Source organism: Ranitomeya variabilis, chromosome 1, assembly GCF_051348905.1.
Source record: "Ranitomeya variabilis isolate aRanVar5 chromosome 1, aRanVar5.hap1, whole genome shotgun sequence".
NCBI classification, from domain to species: Eukaryota; Metazoa; Chordata; class Amphibia; order Anura; family Dendrobatidae; genus Ranitomeya; species Ranitomeya variabilis.
In genome coordinates, this window is record NC_135232.1 from 890,711,537 (window position 1) to 890,732,236 (window position 20,700).

The following is a 20,700-nucleotide window of genomic DNA, read 5'->3' on the forward strand; positions in this document are numbered from 1 at the left end:
TGTGAGTACAAAGGTGCACCTGACTACAGATGCATGGACCAGTAGGCATGGCCAGGGACGTTATGTGTCCATCACGGCACACTGGGTGAATGTGGTGGATGCAGGGTCCACAGGCGACATCAATTTAGGGACAGTTGTGCCTAGCCCACGGTCTAGGAAACAGTTGGCTGTAGGCGTTCGCACCCCCTCCTCCTCCTCCTCCTCGTCCTCCTGCAGAAGCTACAGCTCTTCCACAGAACGCAGTCTGCCAACCACTCCATCGGCAGATGACACTGTTGCACACCAGTTGTCCCATTATGGGCCAGCTACTGCCAAGCGTCAGCAGGCTGTATTGGCTATGAAGTGCTTGGGCGACAATAGACACACCGCGGAAGTTCTGTCCGAGTTCTTGCAACAAGAAACGCAGTCGTGGCTGGGCACAGTAGATCTTGAGGCAGGCAAGGTAGTGAGTGATAACGGAAGGAATTTCATGGCTGCCATCTCCCTTTCCCAACTGAAACACATTCCTTGCCTGGCTCACACCTTAAACCTGGTGGTGCAGTGCTTATTGAAAACTTATCCTGGGTTCTCCGACCTGCTCCTCAAAGTGCGTGCACTTTGCTCACATATCCGACGTTCGCCTGTACACGCCAGCCGTATGCAGACCTATCAGCGGTCTTTGAACCTTCCCCAGCATCGCCTAATCATAGACGTTGCAACAAGGTGGAACTCAACACTGCACATGCTTCAGAGACTGTGCGAACAGAGGCGTGCTGTTATTTATTTGTGGGAGGATACACGGGCAGGCAGTAGGATGGCAGACATGGAGTTGTCAGGTGTGCAGTGGTCTAAGATACAAGACATGTGTCAAGTCCTTCAGTGCTTTGAGGAATGCACACGGCTGGTTAGTGCAGACAACGCCGTAATAAGCATGAGCATCCCCCTAATGCGTCTGCTGATGCAAAGTTTGACGCACATAAAGGAGCAGGCGTCTGCACCAGAGGAAGAGGAAAGCCTTGATGACAGTCAGCCATTGTCTGGTCAGGGCAGTGTACAGGACGAGGTAGCGGGCGAAGAGGAGGTGGAGGACGAGGAGGATGATGGGGATGAGTATATTTTTAATGCCGAACCTTTCCCGGGGGCACAGGAATTTGGTTGCGTGTCACGGCCGGGTTCTGGTTTTTTGAGGGACACAAGTGACGTAGATTTGCCTGCAACTGCCCCTCAACCAATCACAACCGGAGATTTGACAACTGGAACTTTGGCCCACATGGCGGATTATGCCTTACGTATCCTAAAAAGGGACACACGCATTACGAAAATGATGAACGATGACGATTACTGGTTGGCCTGCCTCCTTGATCCACGCTATAAAGGCAAATTGCAAAATATTATGCCACATGAGAACTTGGAACTAATATTAGCAACCAAACAATCAACTCTTGTTGACCGTTTGCTTCAGGCATTCCCAGCACACAGCGCACGTGATCGTTCTCACACGAGCTCCAGGGGGCAGCAGACTAGGAGTGTTAGGGGTGCACACATCAGAAGTGGCATTGGACAGAGGGGTTTTCTGACCAGGTTGTGGAGTGATTTTGCTATGACCGCAGACAGGACAGGTACTGCTGCATCAATTGAAAGTGACAGGAGACAACATTTGTCCAGTATGGTTACTAACTATTTTTCATCCCTTATCGATGTTCTCCCTCAACCGTCATTCCCATTTGATTACTGGGCCTCCAAATTAGACACCTGGCCAGAATTGGCAGAATATGCATTGCAGGAGCTTGCTTGCCCGGCAGCAAGTGTCCTATCAGAAAGAGTATTCAGTGCTGCAGGTTCAATATTAACCGAAAAAAGGACTCGTCTGGCTACCCAAAATGTTGACGATCTAACATTCATTAAAATGAACCACAACTGGATTTCGAAATCTTTTGCCCCACCTTGCCCGGCCGACACCTAGCTTTCCTATGAAAAGCTCTTGCCTGTGAATTACTTTTCTAATGTCTAATTTGCTGCAGCTGATTGTACAGCATACGACATGTTTACACCTCCCTAAATGGCAAAACTCCCCACACGGGGCCGTGGTATCGCGACTTGGCGCAAGCACCCGTGAGACTGCTGTTTGTCTGAAGAGGTGGGTGTGCTCGCTTTTGGTTGACGGCATTGCTACTGGGTCCCTCATAGTACAATGTAGTGTCTCTGGCGGTGGTGGTGCGCACCCAACGTCAGACACACCGTTGTAACATGAGGGGCCCTGGGGCGGTCCCGCCGGCCTCAAGAGAGTTCCCCCCTACCCCAGCTCAAAATGTGCTCTACCACGTGCAAAATTATGTCGCACAGCTCCACCAATCTTTAGTCTATTCGCTGACATCATTCAATGTCTGGCACTGACAATACAAATTTGTAGACATCTATGATGCAACTTAAAGTAGTCTGTGTCTGTGTCCTATATTGGCACCATTAAATAGTTACTGCCAAATTACTATGTCAGAAACTCAGTAGATGAGCCCACCCCTGTACCTAAGTATGCCACCTTTTTTTTTTGTTTTGGTTGTTTTGCGAGACATTAACATCTATTTATATTTTGGGAGTACTGGGACAGACACTCCTTGCACTACTCCTCCACTCACCACCAAGCTGCCTGTGTATCCATGTAACCGCTGTAAAACTGCCATGAGCCTATTGTTTGTTATTTTAGGCCTTTGATAGCCTGTCTGCGGCCCCTACTTGCAATACTCCTCCACTGACCACCAAGCTGCCTGCCCGTGTATCCATGTAACCGCTGTGAAACTGCCATGAGCCTATTGTTTGTTATGTTAGGCCTTTGATAGCCTGTCTGCGGTCCCTACTTTAAATACTCCTCCACTGACCAGACCACTGCTGCCCGTGTACCCCTGGAACCAATTATAAAGTGCCTACAGCCAGCCCATTTTCTTATGTTAGGCCTTTGAAGCCTGTCTGCGGTCCCTACTTTAAATACTCCTCCACTGACCACCAAGCTGCCTGCCCGTGTATCCATGTAACCGCTGTAAAACTGCCATGAGCCTATTGTTTGTTATTTTAGGCCTTTGATAGCCTGTCTGCGGCCCCTACTTGCAATACTCCTCCACTGACCACAATGCTGCCTGGAGTGCCTGCCTGTGTATCCATGTAACCGATGTAAAACTGCCATGACTGCCTACTGTTTGTTATTTTAGGCCTTTGATAGCCTGTCTGCAGCCCCTACTTGCAATACTCCTCCACTGACCACCAAGCTGCCTGCCCGTGTATCCATGTAACCGCTGTGAAACTGCCATGAGCCTATTGTTTGTTATGTTAGGCCTTTGATAGCCTGTCTGCGGTCCCTACTTTAAATACTCCTCCACTGACCAGACCACTGCTGCCCGTGTACCCCTGGAACCAATTATAAAGTGCCTACAGCCAGCCCATTTTCTTATGTTAGGCCTTTGAAGCCTGTCTGCGGTCCCTACTTTAAATACTCCTCCACTGACCACCAAGCTGCCTGCCCGTGTATCCATGTAACCGCTGTAAAACTGCCATGAGCCTATTGTTTGTTATTTTAGGCCTTTGATAGCCTGTCTGCGGCCCCTACTTGCAATACTCCTCCACTGACCACAATGCTGCCTGGAGTGCCTGCCTGTGTATCCATGTAACCGATGTAAAACTGCCATGACTGCCTACTGTTTGTTATTTTAGGCCTTTGATAGCCTGTCTGCAGCCCCTACTTGCAATACTCCTCCACTGACCACACCAATGCTGCCCGTGTACCCCTGGAACCTATTTAAAAGTTCATAGAGCCTAGTTATATATTTTATTTACTATTAATAAGGCCATGATGGACTACGCTGTACCACGCTACAAGCTAACCAGTCGACACTTCTTTTGCGAGAAAAGCCATCCCAACCCTCCACCAGCATGTAGAAGACCGCATTGTCCATGCACTCTGGCAATCTGTGAGTACAAAGGTGCACCTGACAACAGACGCATGGACCTGTAGGCATGGCCACGGAAGATTACGTGTCCATTACGGCGCAATGGGTTAATGTGGTGGATGCATGGTCCACAGGGGACAGCCTACTAAGTCTGTCTGCAGTCCCTAATTCAAATTGTCCTCCACTGTCTAAATCGGAACTTCCACCTTCTGGCTTTCGGCCTATAGTATCAGAAATTAAACTGCATTTGGCCTTCAACTTTGGTTAGGGCCTACTAACGGCTTCTGCCCCTCCCTGGTGTTGCCCTCAACTAAATAAAGCTGAGCTTCAACCTTCTGCTCCAAATTACCATTTTGAAAAATGCAATAGGCTTTTCAGGCCTACAAAAGGTGTCTGTCTGTGTGCCCCTCCCTGGTGTTGTCCTCAACTAAATAAAGCTGAGCTTCAACCTTCCGGCTCTCATTATGTGGTTTTAAAAAAAAAAATGGTGGTTAGGGCCTACTAACGGCTTCTGCCCCTCCCTGGTGTTGTCCTCAACTAAATAAAGCTGAGCTTCAACCTTCCGGCTCTCATTATGTGGTTTTAAAAAAAAAATGGTGGTTAGGGCCTACTAACGGCTTCTGCCCCTCCCTGGTGTTGTCCTCAACTAAATAAAGCTGAGCTTCAACCTTCCGGCTCTCATTATGTGGTTTTAAAAAAAAAATGGTGGTTAGGGCCTACTAACGGCTTCTGCCCCTCCCTGGTGTTGCCCTCAACTAAATAAAGCTGAGCTTCAACCTTCTGCTCCAAATTACCATTTTGAAAAATGCAATAGGCTTTTCAGGCCTACTAAAGGTGTCTGTCTGTGTGCCCCTCCCTGGTGTTGTCCTCAACTAAATAAAGCTGAGCTTCAACCTTCCGGCTCTCATTATGTGGTTTTAAAAAAAAAAATGGTGGTTAGGGCCTACTAACGGCTTCTGCCCCTCCCTGGTGTTGTCCTCAACTAAATAAAGCTGAGCTTCAACCTTCCGGCTCTCATTATGTGGTTTTAAAAAAAAAAATGGTGGTTAGGGCCTACTAACGGCTTCTGCCCCTCCCTGGTGTTGTCCTCAACTAAATAAAGCTGAGCTTCAACCTTCCGGCTCTCATTATGTGGTTTTAAAAAAAAAATGGTGGTTAGGGCCTACTAACGGCTTCTGCCCCTCCCTGGTGTTGCCCTCAACTAAATAAAGCTGAGCTTCAACCTTCTGCTCCAAATTACCATTTTGAAAAATGCAATAGGCTTTTCAGGCCTACAAAAGGTGTCTGTCTGTGTGCCCCTCCCTGGTGTTGTCCTCAACTAAATAAAGCTGAGCTTCAACCTTCCGGCTCTCATTATGTGGTTTTAAAAAAAAAAATGGTGGTTAGGGCCTACTAACGGCTTCTGCCCCTCCCTGGTGTTGTCCTCAACTAAATAAAGCTGAGCTTCAACCTTCCGGCTCTCATTATGTGGTTTTAAAAAAAAAATGGTGGTTAGGGCCTACTAACGGCTTCTGCCCCTCCCTGGTGTTGTCCTCAACTAAATAAAGCTGAGCTTCAACCTTCCGGCTCTCATTATGTGGTTTTAAAAAAAAAATGGTGGTTAGGGCCTACTAACGGCTTCTGCCCCTCCCTGGTGTTGCCCTCAACTAAATAAAGCTGAGCTTCAACCTTCTGCTCCAAATTACCATTTTGAAAAATGCAATAGGCTTTTCAGGCCTACTAAAGGTGTCTGTCTGTGTGCCCCTCCCTGGTGTTGTCCTCAACTAAATAAAGCTGAGCTTCAACCTTCCGGCTCTCATTATGTGGTTTTAAAAAAAAAAATGGTGGTTAGGGCCTACTAACGGCTTCTGCCCCTCCCTGGTGTTGTCCTCAACTAAATAAAGCTGAGCTTCAACCTTCCGGCTCTCATTATGTGGTTTTAAAAAAAAAATGGTGGTTAGGGCCTACTAACGGCTTCTGCCCCTCCCTGGTGTTGCCCTCAACTAAATAAAGCTGAGCTTCAACCTTCTGCTCCAAATTACCATTTTGAAAAATGCAATAGGCTTTTCAGGCCTACTAAAGGTGTCTGTCTGTGTGCCCCTCCCTGGTGTTGTCCTCAACTAAATAAAGCTGAGCTTCAACCTTCCGGCTCTCATTATGTGGTTTAAAAAAAAAAAATGGTGGTTAGGGCCTACTAACGGCTTCTGCCCCTCCCTGGTGTTGCCCTCAAGTAAATAAAGCTGAGCTTCAACCTTCTGCTCCAAATTACCATTTTAAAAAATGCAATAGGCTTTTCAGGCCTACTAAAGGTGTCTGTCTGTGTGCCCCTCCCTGGTGTTGTCCTCAACTAAATAAAGCTGAGCTTCAACCTTCCGGCTCTCATTATGTGGTTTTAAAAAAAAAAATGGTGGTTAGGGCCTACTAACGGCTTCTGCCCCTCCCTGGTGTTGCCCTCAACTAAATAAAGCTGAGCTTCAACCTTCTGCTCCAAATTACCATTTTAAAAAATGCAATAGGCTTTTCAGGCCTACTAAAGGTGTCTGTCTGTGTGCCCCTCCCTGGTGTTGTCCTCAACTAAATAAAGCTGAGCTTCAACCTTCCGGCTCTCATTATGTGGTTTAAAAAAAAAAAATGGTGGTTAGGGCCTACTAACGGCTTCTGCCCCTCCCTGGTGTTGCCCTCAACTAAATAAAGCTGAGCTTCAACCTTCTGCTCCAAATTACCATTTTAAAAAATGCAATAGGCTTTTCAGGCCTACTAAAGGTGTCTGTCTGTGTGCCCCTCCCTGGTGTTGTCCTCAACTAAATAAAGCTGAGCTTCAACCTTCCGGCTCTCATTATGTGGTTTTAAAAAAAAAAATGGTGGTTAGGGCCTACTAACGGCTTCTGCCCCTCCCTGGTGTTGTCCTCAACTAAATAAAGCTGAGCTTCAACCTTCCGGCTCTCATTATGTGGTTTTAAAAAAAAAATGGTGGTTAGGGCCTACTAACGGCTTCTGCCCCTCCCTGGTGTTGCCCTCAACTAAATAAAGCTGAGCTTCAACCTTCTGCTCCAAATTACCATTTTAAAAAATGCAATAGGCTTTTCCGGCCTACTAAAGGTGTCTGCCCCTCCCTGGTGTTGTCCTCAACTGAACAAAGCTGAGCTTCAACCTTCCGGCTCTCATTATGTGGTTTTAAAAAAAAAATGGTGGTTAGGGCCTACTAACGGCTTCTGCCCCTCCCTGGTGTTGCCCTCAACTAAATAAAGCTGAGCTTCAACCTTCTGCTCCAAATTACCATTTTGAAAAATGCAATAGGCTTTTCAGGCCTACTAAAGGTGTCTGTCTGTGTGCCCCTCCCTGGTGTTGTCCTCAACTAAATAAAGCTGAGCTTCAACCTTCCGGCTCTCATTATGTGGTTTAAAAAAAAAAAATGGTGGTTAGGGCCTACTAACGGCTTCTGCCCCTCCCTGGTGTTGCCCTCAAGTAAATAAAGCTGAGCTTCAACCTTCTGCTCCAAATTACCATTTTAAAAAATGCAATAGGCTTTTCAGGCCTACTAAAGGTGTCTGTCTGTGTGCCCCTCCCTGGTGTTGTCCTCAACTAAATAAAGCTGAGCTTCAACCTTCCGGCTCTCATTATGTGGTTTTAAAAAAAAAAATGGTGGTTAGGGCCTACTAACGGCTTCTGCCCCTCCCTGGTGTTGCCCTCAACTAAATAAAGCTGAGCTTCAACCTTCTGCTCCAAATTACCATTTTAAAAAATGCAATAGGCTTTTCAGGCCTACTAAAGGTGTCTGTCTGTGTGCCCCTCCCTGGTGTTGTCCTCAACTAAATAAAGCTGAGCTTCAACCTTCCGGCTCTCATTATGTGGTTTAAAAAAAAAAAATGGTGGTTAGGGCCTACTAACGGCTTCTGCCCCTCCCTGGTGTTGCCCTCAACTAAATAAAGCTGAGCTTCAACCTTCTGCTCCAAATTACCATTTTGAAAAATGCAATAGGCTTTTCAGGCCTACTAAAGGTGTCTGTCTGTGTGCCCCTCCCTGGTGTTGTCCTCAACTAAATAAAGCTGAGCTTCAACCTTCCGGCTCTCATTATGTGGTTTAAAAAAAAAAAATGGTGGTTAGGGCCTACTAACGGCTTCTGCCCCTCCCTGGTGTTGCCCTCAAGTAAATAAAGCTGAGCTTCAACCTTCTGCTCCAAATTACCATTTTAAAAAATGCAATAGGCTTTTCAGGCCTACTAAAGGTGTCTGTCTGTGTGCCCCTCCCTGGTGTTGTCCTCAACTAAATAAAGCTGAGCTTCAACCTTCCGGCTCTCATTATGTGGTTTTAAAAAAAAAAATGGTGGTTAGGGCCTACTAACGGCTTCTGCCCCTCCCTGGTGTTGCCCTCAACTAAATAAAGCTGAGCTTCAACCTTCTGCTCCAAATTACCATTTTAAAAAATGCAATAGGCTTTTCAGGCCTACTAAAGGTGTCTGTCTGTGTGCCCCTCCCTGGTGTTGTCCTCAACTAAATAAAGCTGAGCTTCAACCTTCCGGCTCTCATTATGTGGTTTAAAAAAAAAAAATGGTGGTTAGGGCCTACTAACGGCTTCTGCCCCTCCCTGGTGTTGCCCTCAACTAAATAAAGCTGAGCTTCAACCTTCTGCTCCAAATTACCATTTTGAAAAATGCAATAGGCTTTTCCGGCCTACTAAAGGTGTCTGCCCCTCCCTGGTGTTGTCCTCAACTGAACAAAGCTGAGCTTCAACCTTCCGGCTCTCATTATGTGGTTTTAAAAAAAAAATGGTGGTTAGGGCCTACTAACGGCTTCTGCCCCTCCCTGGTGTTGCCCTCAACTAAATAAAGCTGAGCTTCAACCTTCTGCTCCAAATTACCATTTTGAAAAATGCAATAGGCTTTTCAGGCCTACTAAAGGTGTCTGTCTGTGTGCCCCTCCCTGGTGTTGTCCTCAACTAAATAAAGCTGAGCTTCAACCTTCCGGCTCTCATTATGTGGTTTAAAAAAAAAAAATGGTGGTTAGGGCCTACTAACGGCTTCTGCCCCTCCCTGGTGTTGCCCTCAAGTAAATAAAGCTGAGCTTCAACCTTCTGCTCCAAATTACCATTTTAAAAAATGCAATAGGCTTTTCCGGCCTACTAAAGGTGTCTGCCCCTCCCTGGTGTTGTCCTCAACTGAACAAAGCTGAGCTTCCACATTCTGGCTTTCGCCCTATACTATCAGATATTAAACTGCATTTGGCCTACTAGTGTGGTTAGGCCCTTGAAACAGTGTCTGCTGCTCTTGGGTTTGCTACTCCACTGAACAAAGCAATGCCGCCTGTTTAGTCCTGTTACCAATTTTGAACTGCATGTAGCCTACTTTATTCTTTGGCCCTATATCTGTTTCCTCCTCATCCTGCCCATTGCCCAGCCACTGCTAAATGAGTCTGCTGGTACATTGACCTAGACCACTACATTCCCCTTGTACTCTACACAGCCAGAATCTGTCCCTGCTGAAAGTAAGGTTCCCCTTCCCGCATGTTATACCACCTTACACAGGGACAAAGAGGAAGGTGCAGATGAAAGTGCAGGTTCCTTCATCAGGTGGGGGGGCATACTCGTTGGCGACGTCACTGGCACAGGGCCCCTCAGAGTACGCAAAAGTGTCGCTGCTGGTGGGAGGCGCCCCCGCCATGCAAACACACCGCCGTACTTTGAGGGGCCCTGTGCCAGTGGCAATGCGAACGAGTGGGCCCCCCCTGCTTGCTCAGGATCACAGCACTTGCAACTTTTAAATACTTACCTTTCCCTGCAACACCGCCGTGACGTAGTCCGCATTTCCTGGGCCCACGAAAAACTTGAGCCAGCCCTACTCCCCCCACAACTTTCCCCCAATTCCCTATGCCCAACTATTATTATACAGTTAATTAAGATTGGCAAGCTTCAGAAACAAGAATGGATGTTTTTGGCATTAAAATGGGCACTGTAGGTGTTTTCCTGGCCTCCACTCACTGCCGACTATGCTTCCCCATTGACTTGCATTGGGTTTCGTGTTTCGGTCGATCCCCGACTTTTAGCGATAATCGGCCGACTGCACTCGACTCGACTCTGGACAAAATCGGGTTTCCCAAAACCCTACTCGATCTTAAAAAAATGAAAGTCGCTCAACCCTAGTCACTACATGTAAACAGTGTAAATACTTGTGTGATAGTATGGATGTGGATGTGGATAGTTTTACGGAGCATTGCTCCTAAAAGTAAAAAACAAACAAAACATCTTTAAAAAAAAATTATTTTTAACCTGTCCTCATGCATGATATACCGTACATTTTTGTCAAAGATTGATAAAAGGTTTACATAGCGAGCTCAGGAGCTGAGCGTGCTCCATTCTGAGTAGATCCTGGCTGCGTTACACAACCAGAATCTGCCTTTAACAACAGCAACCAGCGCTATCTCCCATTGCTGTTGTTTAACCCTTGAAATGCCAGTGTCAGTCCCTTACAATGACATTTAAACTGCTAGCTGGGCTTCACATGAGAATGTCAATAGCACTATATACTACAATACTATTGCATTGCAGTATACAGTATAAGCAGTCAAACAATCACAGGTTCAAGTCCCTTAGGGGAGGAAACAAAGAAACTATTAAAAAAAAAAAGTTTTGAAAAAATAAATTAAATTTCCACTTCTCTTTTCCACATTAAAAAATAAAATAAATTAGGAATTGTCATAGTTGGCATTGGATTATCCAAACAAGATCGATCTATCAAAATATAAAATTATTAAATAATTTGTTAACCTTGAAAAAAGAAAAAATAGGAAACACCGAACTTACCGTTTTCATTCACTGTAAAACTATAGCGCAACACATAAAAACAAGGTTCTGAATTTTTAACAAGTAAAATATATTGCTGAAATTGTACTAACTTGTATTGCCAGGTCATTTTCTTACTACTCAATGAATTATGTAAAAATCTAAAAAACAATTGTTTTTTTTCACAATTTCACCCTTCTTTGGGGTCATGAAATGGTTAAAGAGGACCTGGTGAAAAAAGTGACCAGTTTTTGTTCTTATTTTAGTCTTGTTACTAGTGTTGAGCGATACCGTCCGATACTTGAAAGTATCGGTATCGGAAAGTATCGGCCGATACCGGCAAAGTATCGGATCTAATCCGATACCGATACCCGATACCAATACAAGTCAATGGGACTCATGTATCGGACGGTATTCCTGATGGTTCCCAGGGTCTGAAGGAGAGGAAACTCTCCTTCAGGCCCTGGGAACCATATTAATGTGTAAAATAAAGAATTAAAATAAAAAATATTGCTATACTCACCTCTCCGACGCAGCCTGGACTTCAGCGAGGGAACCGGCAGCGTTGTTTGCTTAAAATTCGCTCTTTAACTTCCTTACTTGAAGTCCCGGCTTGTGATTGGTCGCGCGCCGCCCATGTGACTGCGACGCGACCAATCACAGCAAGCCGTGACGTAATTTTAGGTCCTTCAGGATTTTAAAATTACGTTCCGGCGTTGTGATTGGTCGCGTCGCGGTCACATGGGCGACGCGACCAATCACAAGCCGTGACGTCACGGGAGGCAGGAGACGCGCGCATTTTAAAATGCGCGCGTGTCCTGCCTCCCGTGACGTCACGGCTTGTGATTGGTCGCGTCGCCCATGTGACCGCGACGCGACCAATCACAACGCTGGAACGTAATTTTAAAATCCTGAAGGACCTAAAATTACGTCACGGCTTGCTGTGATTGGTCGCGTCGCGGTCACATGGGCGACGCGACCAATCAGAAGCCGTGACATCACGGGAGGGAGGACACGCGCGCATTTTAAAATGCGCGCGTCTCCTGCCTCCCGTGACGTCACGGCTTGTGATTGGTCGCGTCGCCCATGTGACCGCGACGCAACCAATCACAACGCCGGAACGTAATTTTAAAATCCTGAAGGACCTAAAATTACGTCACGGCTTGCTGTGATTGGTCGCGTCGCGGTCACATGGGCGGCGCGCGACCAATCACAAGCCGGGACTTCAAGTAAGGAAGTTAAAGCGCGAATTTTAAGCAAACAACGCTGCCGGTTCCCTCGGTAAGGTGCAGGCTGCGTCGGAGAGGTGAGTATAGCAATATTTTTTATTTTAATTCTTTATTTTACACATTAATGTTGTTTCGATACCGATACCCGATACCACAAAAGTATCGGATCTCGGTATCGGAATTCCGATACAGCAAATATCGGCCGATACCCAATACTTGCGGTATCGGAATGCTCAACACTACTTGTTACTAGTGATGAGCGAGTATACTCATTACTCGGGTGGTCTCCGAGAATTTTGGCGTGCTCGGAGATTGTCTTCCTCACCGCAGCTGCATGATTTGTGGCTGCTAGACAGGCTGAATACATGTGGGAATTCCCTAACAAACAGGCGACCCCACACGTATTCAGGCTGTTTAGCAGTCGCAAATTATGCAGCTGTGGCAGCGAAAACTAAATCTCCGAGCATGCCAAAATACTGGGAGACCACCTGAGCATGCTCGAGGAAACCCGAGTAACGAGTACACTCGCTCATCACTACTTGCTACTCCCCAAAATATTCCAATTTTTTTAAAATCTGCTATATGGCTACAGAGACAAGGACATTGTATTTAGAGTCAGTTATTATTATAAATAAAAAGCCCATATCTCTGAATCCGTACAGTGAATTTTAAAAACTGAAAAAAACAAAATACTCAGGGGAGCAGAGAGAATAAAGACTGCCCACTTTTGGCTCGGCGACAAGTTATCTTTAAATGTCTGATGCTGCCAACCTAGTGGACTTTTGGCTATCTGTAGCACTAGTATTGGCAGCATTTGCATCTTCACAATTAGCTGTGGACGCACGCCCATTAGACACACTGCGGGCAGATCTGATTTTCTAAGAGATACCGTAAATCATGAACGCTCTCACTGAATGAGATTAATGTCCTCACATATTAACAACGGGAAATTTTCCAGAAAACTAGATAATGATTTGATTATAGTCACATGACATTAGAGAGGTCATTGTAAATGGCATTCAAGGGCAATGACATTCCTAGCACTTTGTAAACTCATTGAAATTCTGGGACTTTCCAGACTCTGGGACATTCCTGATATAATCTATATAAAAAGTCTACGACCCCAAGGGCCATGTCACATATTTAAAGACATCACAGATGCCGCCCCTTCTTTAACTGCAGAGTATAGAAGAAACCTTGGAGGTCTCCTGCTTGATATCATAGTGGTACCTTTAGTCATGGTCATGCTATGCCCAACAGCATTGCAGCACCTCATGGATTTCATTTTCTGAAGTCTTTTCGAGTGATGACAGCCTGAATAAAGTTTATATTGGCACTAGACTGTAGATTTTCAGGATGAACCGTGGCAGAAATAAAAAGCTAAAAATATATATTTTTTTTATCATAAAATGCTATAAATAAAGTACTGTACATTTTTGATGATCAATTATAGTCAAGACTGTTTCAATTGTCTTACCACTGCCGGGTCAGTGTACCTCTGCTTTATGGTCACTAAACAATTTACACATTAAGATATTCAAGAATTTAGAACAATTTTAACCTTTTACTATTGCAGGAAGTTTTGGGGTTTATGTTGTGGCATCCTCGCTATCTAAGAGTGAGCTTTTGTATTTTTACTTCTTCATCGTCATATGAGGGATTGTGTTTTGTAGGATAAGTCATATTTTCTTATGGCACCGTTTTGAAAAGGAAACAAAAAGTATTCCGCAATCGTTTCTTACAGTGTACATGCTGTGGTATAAATGACACGTTAATTTAATATTTCAGATTAATATGATTATGGTGACACCAAATTTATATATATATTGTAAGGCTGCAATCGGACACATAGCTGATGGGATGAATGTATCACAGAGATGGTTGTCATCTGTGATGTAATCCGGGAGTATTGCTGTTGTGCACATAGCACTAAAAAGATTTTTTGATGCATCTGGGCCAGGTTTTACAGGCAGCCTGAGAGATGGGCTGGTCTGGCTTCCCACATATCCCACCTATGGTGTGGTTAACCTGTTAAGATAGAGTCCCTTGTTTGACACATGGTCTGTGTGTGGAGGGAGAAGGCCTCCTGTGTGTTACTGGATGCTATTCAGACTTTGTGGCCAGGCTCTCATGAGACTTTGCCAAAGAACTGTTTATTTTGTTTTGCCTCCACTGAAGGTTGTTTATTCTTTCCTTTGCTTAAGGCTGGTTTACAAAACAATAATAAACCAGTATGGACTTTTAAATTGAAACGCTTCATGTTTTGACTCCCAATGCACCTATGTGAGAAGCATTCACACGTGTGACTGCTACAGAGTTATTGCATGTCCTGGGTGAAGACGGCCATAAGCCAAAAAGTGACATCAGACAAAATGGAGCACCTGATTAAACATCTGGTGTAAGCCCATATGCAGCAGAACCAGCAACAGCTGGCACAACAAGAGATAAGTAAGCTGCTTATGCAGCAGCTCTAGCCACAGCAGCACAAGAAACAGCTTAACCAGCAGAAGTAGGACCAGCACAGACAACAGTAGCAGCAATTTGATTTGCTCACTGAGGCGGTTCGTGGCACGCAAAAGCTCCATTTATAAGGTCTAAGGATGATTTTTCCACACAGAAGGTGGTAAGGAAAGTCCTGCAGAAAATTACCCCAGGTGATTACATAGAAGCCTTTTTGACGGTCTTTGAGGGTCGCTGAGAGGAATAAACTTCTTTCAGAGCAGAGTGCAGTGTTACTGGTTCCATATCTGATGGGGGATCCCCAGGAGACTCATTATGACTTGGCCTTGGAAGACGCCAAGGAATAAGAAAATCAAAAAAGCAACTTTGGGGGTGACGGTGACTGTCAGGGCGCAGCGGGTCCACCGCTGGCCGTATCACTATGACAAACTCACTTTCTCCCAAATGTTTAACCTACTACACCTGGTCCAAAAATGATTGCAGCCAGAGTCCTCTACCACTCCACAGATGGTAGAGCAAATGATGATGAATCGTGCATTCCCTTTCGGGGCCAATACAGTACTTGAGTTGCCTGGGGTGATCCCTGAAATGCACATGAACTGGTCGGACTGGTCAAGAGGCATCAGAGGGTCAGGCGTTTCTTGGGAAAGCAGCCTACTCTTTCCTGGGGAGGCAATGGCGAACATCCTTGTTGGCGACATTATATGCTGGAAATGTCACGGCCCAGGCCATATAACCACTGATTGTCCCCTGAGCTCCAAACAAATGACTGTATCCTGGGATGCAGCTTTTCATGCCATGCATATCCAGCCTGCAGTGTGAACTGTCCATCCAGCGAGGGGCCACCAGCTTGTCCCACAAAGGTAAATGATTGAACAGTGACTGGTCTGCTAGACTCAGGGAGTTTTGTGACCCTTGTGAGGCCAAACAGCTGATCTCTGGGAAGAAGGTTGGTGTCCGCTCTATTTATGGGGATTCTAAAGATTATCCAGTGGCAGAGTGGACATTGAAACAGCCCAAGGTACTGAGTCCCATAAGGTCAGCATCTTCCAAGACTTATTGCCCGCCATTATCACAGGCTGGGACTTTTGTTTGTTTTGGGACCTGTGGGGGAAGGGGACAGTGCTTGGTTGCTTGGATAAGAAAGGAGTTTGCACTAAAGAAGTATCACCACACCCAGAGTCTGACGAGTGTCCCTTTTGTGTCATTGTGGGGGATGAGGAGGTAGTGTCCCATGAGGCTGAGATTCATGCTCTAGAGGTGACCGGCAAAAACTTTGGATCCTCCCAACATCGGGACCGAAACGTTCAGTAATATAACTGTCATAAATGGTATGCTGGCTGGCTGACACCGGGTTTCCCTATTTTATGTTTAGTGAGGATGTATTGTACCGGGTTATGAAAGTGAGATAGGGAACAGTTATTGGTACCTAGGCCCTATTGACGGAGGGTGTTGGACATGGCCTTTTCACATGTCTTGGGGGGGCCATCTGGGAATGGACAAAACTTAAGAACAGGTCATGCGGAGAGGTTCTATTGGCCGTGAAATCTTAAAGTATTGCAGATACTGTCCCCTTGTGCCTTTACCCATCATAGAAGTTCCGTTTGAGAGAATTGCCATTTACTTGTTTGGTCCACTGGTTAAATCTGCTCCTGGGCATCAATATATATTGGTCATTATAGACCACCCTGAAGCAGTTCCCCTGAGAGACTTCACAGCAAATAGTATAGCCCCCAAGTAGGTCCATGGTTTTTCCCAAACAGGGTTACCAAGGGAAATCCTGACCTATCAAGGAACACTCTTTATGAGTAAGGTGATAAGGGAACTATGTAAGGCCCTGCAATCTACACAACTGAAGACATCCATATACCATCCCCAGATGGACAGCCTTGTGGAAAAATTTAATAAAACATTGCAGAGTATGCTTAGGAAGGCCATAGAAAAGGACGGAAGAGGCTGGGACTGTCTCCTACCGTATCTGCTGTTCTCTGTCCGAGAGGTTCCACGGGCCTCTACTGGGTTCTCTCAATTTGAAACTCTGTATGGCTCATATCTGCGGGGTCTCCTTGATATGGTAAAGGAAACTTGGGAAGACGAAGTCATGCCCCACTCGAGCATCATTGAGCACGTCAGTGAGATGCAGGAGAAGATTGTGAAGGTGATGCTCATCGTAAATGTACATCTCCTCTAGGCACAAGAAGCTCAAGCTAGGGTCTACAACTGGTCAGCCAGAGGAAAGCAGTTCAACCCCGGCGACTGAGTCCTAGTACTAATTCTTACAATGGAGAGTAAGTTATTTGCCAAGTGACAAGGGGCCTTATGAGGTGGTGGAAAAGCTTGGTGATTTGTATTACAAGATTCATCAACCGGGAAGATGTAAGCCACACCAGGTCTACCACATCAATTTCATCACATTGTGGCAAGACAGAGAGCCCTTGAAACTCCATGTTTGCTGGTCAAGCCAGAAGCCGAGATTGAAGGAGTGACGATAGCAGAGATGCTGTTAAAAATCCAAAAACAGCAGTGTCGGGAATTGCTGCAGCAGAACAGGGACTTTTTCTCCGAATTATCGGGCTGTACAAAGGTCATAGAACATGCGGTTTTCACTGCGCCCCATGTACTGGTGAGCTTGAAGCTTTATCGAATGCCCGAGGCCTGACTAGAGCTGATCTCCAAGGAAATTAGATGTATGTTGCAACTCTGAGTCATTGAGGAATCCAAGAGCAGATAATCTTGCCCGATTGTCCTGGCTCCAAAACCCGATAGCGAGTGGAGATTCTGCAACAATTATCAGAAACTGAATGAAGTCTCCAAGTTTGACCCATATCTGATGTCATGTCGATGAGCTGATCGGGAGACTTGGACCAGTCAGCTACATAACCACCTTGGAATTAACTAATGGATATTGGCAAACCCCATGTCACAGGAAGCAAAGGAGAAGATGCCTTTTTCTACGCCCGATGGATGCTTCCATAATCTTTCCAGATGCAGTTGGGACTGCAGGGAGCCCCAGCCACCTTCCAGAGGGTCATGGACTAGATCCTTGTATCCCATAAGAATTACACCGTGGCATACCTGGATGATATGGTATTCTTCAGCGGGGTCCAGGCAGTGTTTGAAAAAGGTCCAGGCGGTGTTTGATGCTCTTCGGAAGGCGAGGTTTTCGATAAATCCCCCAAAAAGTGCCATGGGGCAAGAAGAGGCAAAATACCTTGTATATGTACTAGGTAGTGGCAAGATTAAACCCCAAATCAGTAAAGTGGACACGATCCAAAACTGTCTGAGACCGCTCTCACAGAAGCAAGTTAGAGCCTTTCTAGAGATTGTGTGATAGTACAGGAGATTCATCTCAAACTTTGCCATGATGGCCGCACCCCTGACTGACCTCCTTAAGAGGACTAAATCAGCTATCGCCAAATGGACTGCATAGATGGCCTTTGAAGAATTGAAAGTGACTCTGTGTAAGCAACCGATCCTGGTTGCCCTTGACTTCAAGAGGGAATTTGTACTCCAGACAAATTTCTCAGAAGTCTGTTTAGGAGCAGTCCTTTCTCAGAAAATCTACCTCAGTAGGAAGCTCTCCGTATGGGAAAATAATTATTCCATTGCAGAAAAGGAATGCTTGTCCATGAAGTGGGCAGTGCAAACATACAAAATTGCTGTCTACCCAGTCAGCATAGGGCATTAACATTAATTACAATTTGCCAATGAAGACAACTGAATTCTAACTAAAGATGGTTAAAAATTAACTTTACTGAACTATTTAAAGAATAAGATTAAAAGATATGACAGTCAGTGTGCATGAGGGGACATCGGGATATTTAGAGTGGGCTGTGGGCACATCACGGTAATATCTTTTAGAGCAAAAATTTAAATTAGTATCAGACCATGCCCCACTCAGGTGGATGAGGGAGAAAAGGGAAAAAATGTTACGGTTACCCCTAGTTTTTAGCCATACAGGATTTCAGCTTCCATGTAGAACATAGAGCCGAGAAGCTACAGGGTAATTCCGATGCCCTCTTGAGTCCCCTGTCTAGTAGTAGAAATTGCCAAGCCCTACAGTTTTAGGCAGAGAGAAGAGGTATGTAAGACATCTACAGGACACATAGTTGATCAGAAGTATGTATCACAGATGGATGTCATCTGTGATGTAATCCTGGAGTATTGCTCCTGTGCACATAGCACTAGGAAGATTGTTTGGTTCATCTGGGCTGTTTTATGGGCAGGACTGGCTGTCCACATATCCCACCTCTGTGTGTGCTTAGCCTGTAAGATGGTGTTCATTGTTTGACACATGGCCTGTGTGTGGAGGGAAAAGGTCTCGTATGTGTTATTTCCAGACTGAGCCAGTATACTGGATGCTATCCAGCCTGTGTGGCCAGGACTGGCTCTCACAAGACTTTGCCAAAGAATTGTTTATTTTTGTTTTGCCTGCATTAAAGGCTGTTTATTTATCCCTTTGCTTAAGGCTGGTTTGTGAAGTAGCAATAAACCAGCATAGACTTTTAAATGGAAACTCTTCCTGTTTTGCCTCTTGACACGCCCAAATGGGTAACATTCCCACAACTTTTTATGTTTTTCTACTCTCATAGTAAAAAAATATGCTCAGCATTTTGACCGGAGCAGAGAAAACATGTCTCTACAATATGCTGCTCTCATATTACCTAGAAAAACCTGCCGACAGATTCGCTTTAGAAAAAAATCAAGGGATATAGATCACTCACCACCCCCTCGCAATTCAATGGTAAATAAGTTCAGCGTAAAAAAAAAGTCTGTTTTCCATTCAGCTGATCTTCTATGTGGTTGGAGTTCTTTTTCAAATAGTATTACTGACAGAGGTCATGGACTAGTTCTCAATCTGTCACAAACCTCCAGTCCCAAATGCCTGCTTAACAATAAAGGACATGCAGATCCAGATTACTATTCTGATTAAAACCAGAGTAGATTATTAGATACACTCACAAAACCATAAAATGAGCCATCAACAATGGCACTTTAAGCCCAATAATTTGGAATCAACAACCTCTTGGCACACTGACCTGGAAGGTCATACAGATCAGCATTAATGAGGTGCTCATTTTTGAAATATTGAGCTGAAAATGCCACTTACAGTTTTTAATATTTAACTCTGATTTTATTTATTTTCTTGATAAATCTAATAAACTGCTCTGGTTTTACTCAAAATGCTGGTCGATTTCCACCACAGAATGTCCTTTATCTTTAAACTTGTAACTTAAAAATGGAGGTGTGTGACTAAGGGAGAACTCGCTGTTCCAGGACCACAGTCAGTGATACTACTTGGAGAAGATCTCAAACAAGATAGTATCGTCAAAGCAGAACATTGACTTTTTTACGTTAAAGGGAACCTGTCACCTGTTTTGGCTGATATAAGATGCGGCCACTGCCTTTCAGGGCTCATACACAGCATTCTATAATGCTGTAGATAAGCCTCTGGTCTGACCTGAAAGATAAGAAAAATAATTTTTATTATACTCACTTGGGGAGGCGGTCCTGTGCGGTCCAGTCTGATGGGTGTTGCAGGTCCAGGTCCGGCACCTCCCATCTTCTTGCGATGCCGCCCTCCTGTTGCTTCATGGCTCCCCTGCATCACGCTCCTGCACATGCGTACTTCTCTGGCCTGTTGAGGGCAGATCAAAGTACTGCAGTGCGCAGGCGCTGGGAAAGGTCAGAGAGGCCCTGCGCACTGCAGTACTTTACTCTGCCCTCAACAGGCCAGAGAAGTACGCATGTGCAGGAGCGCAATTTTGGGGAGCCATGAAGCAACAGGAGCGCAGCATCGCAAGAAGATGGGAGGTGCTGGACCTGGACCTGTGACACCCATCGGACTGGACCGCGCCTGACCGCCCCCCTGGGTAAGTATAGTAAAACTTTTCTTACCTTTCAGGTCGGACCGGGGGCTTATCTGCAGCATTATAGAATGCTGTGTATGAGCCCTGAAAGGCAGTGGCCTCATCTTATATCGGCCAAAACAGGTGACAGGTTCCCTTTAACCTTACTTCCCCCTGGACTGTATATGAGCAATGAGATCCCATCACCTCTGATTTTTCCATTGCATCCTTATGTTGTAGCATTACTTCCCTTCCCATTCCGTTTAGTGTCCTTTTAGGCCTTACTCCACATGAAACAGATTAATGCAGTATCGTATTTACAACTATAATATTGTTTTTCATTTTGCTTATTTATTTTTTTAACAACCTTCTCCATGCTATAAATGATATGTTAACTTTATTCTATTAGTCAGTGCAATTGTGACAATTTCAAATTTATATATTTTTTAATATGCTTGAACAATTAAAATGAAGAACACATTGATGTTTCCAAAT

The 20,700-nt window shown here is 45.2% G+C and overlaps 1 protein-coding gene across 2 annotated transcripts in view; it reads left to right on the forward strand.

The window, feature by feature from the left end:
* The window catches only part of PDE5A (phosphodiesterase 5A), a 498,536-nt gene that overhangs the window by 468,538 nt on the left and 9,298 nt on the right, over nucleotides 1-20,700 (forward strand). The gene's annotated exons all lie outside the window — the stretch shown is intronic.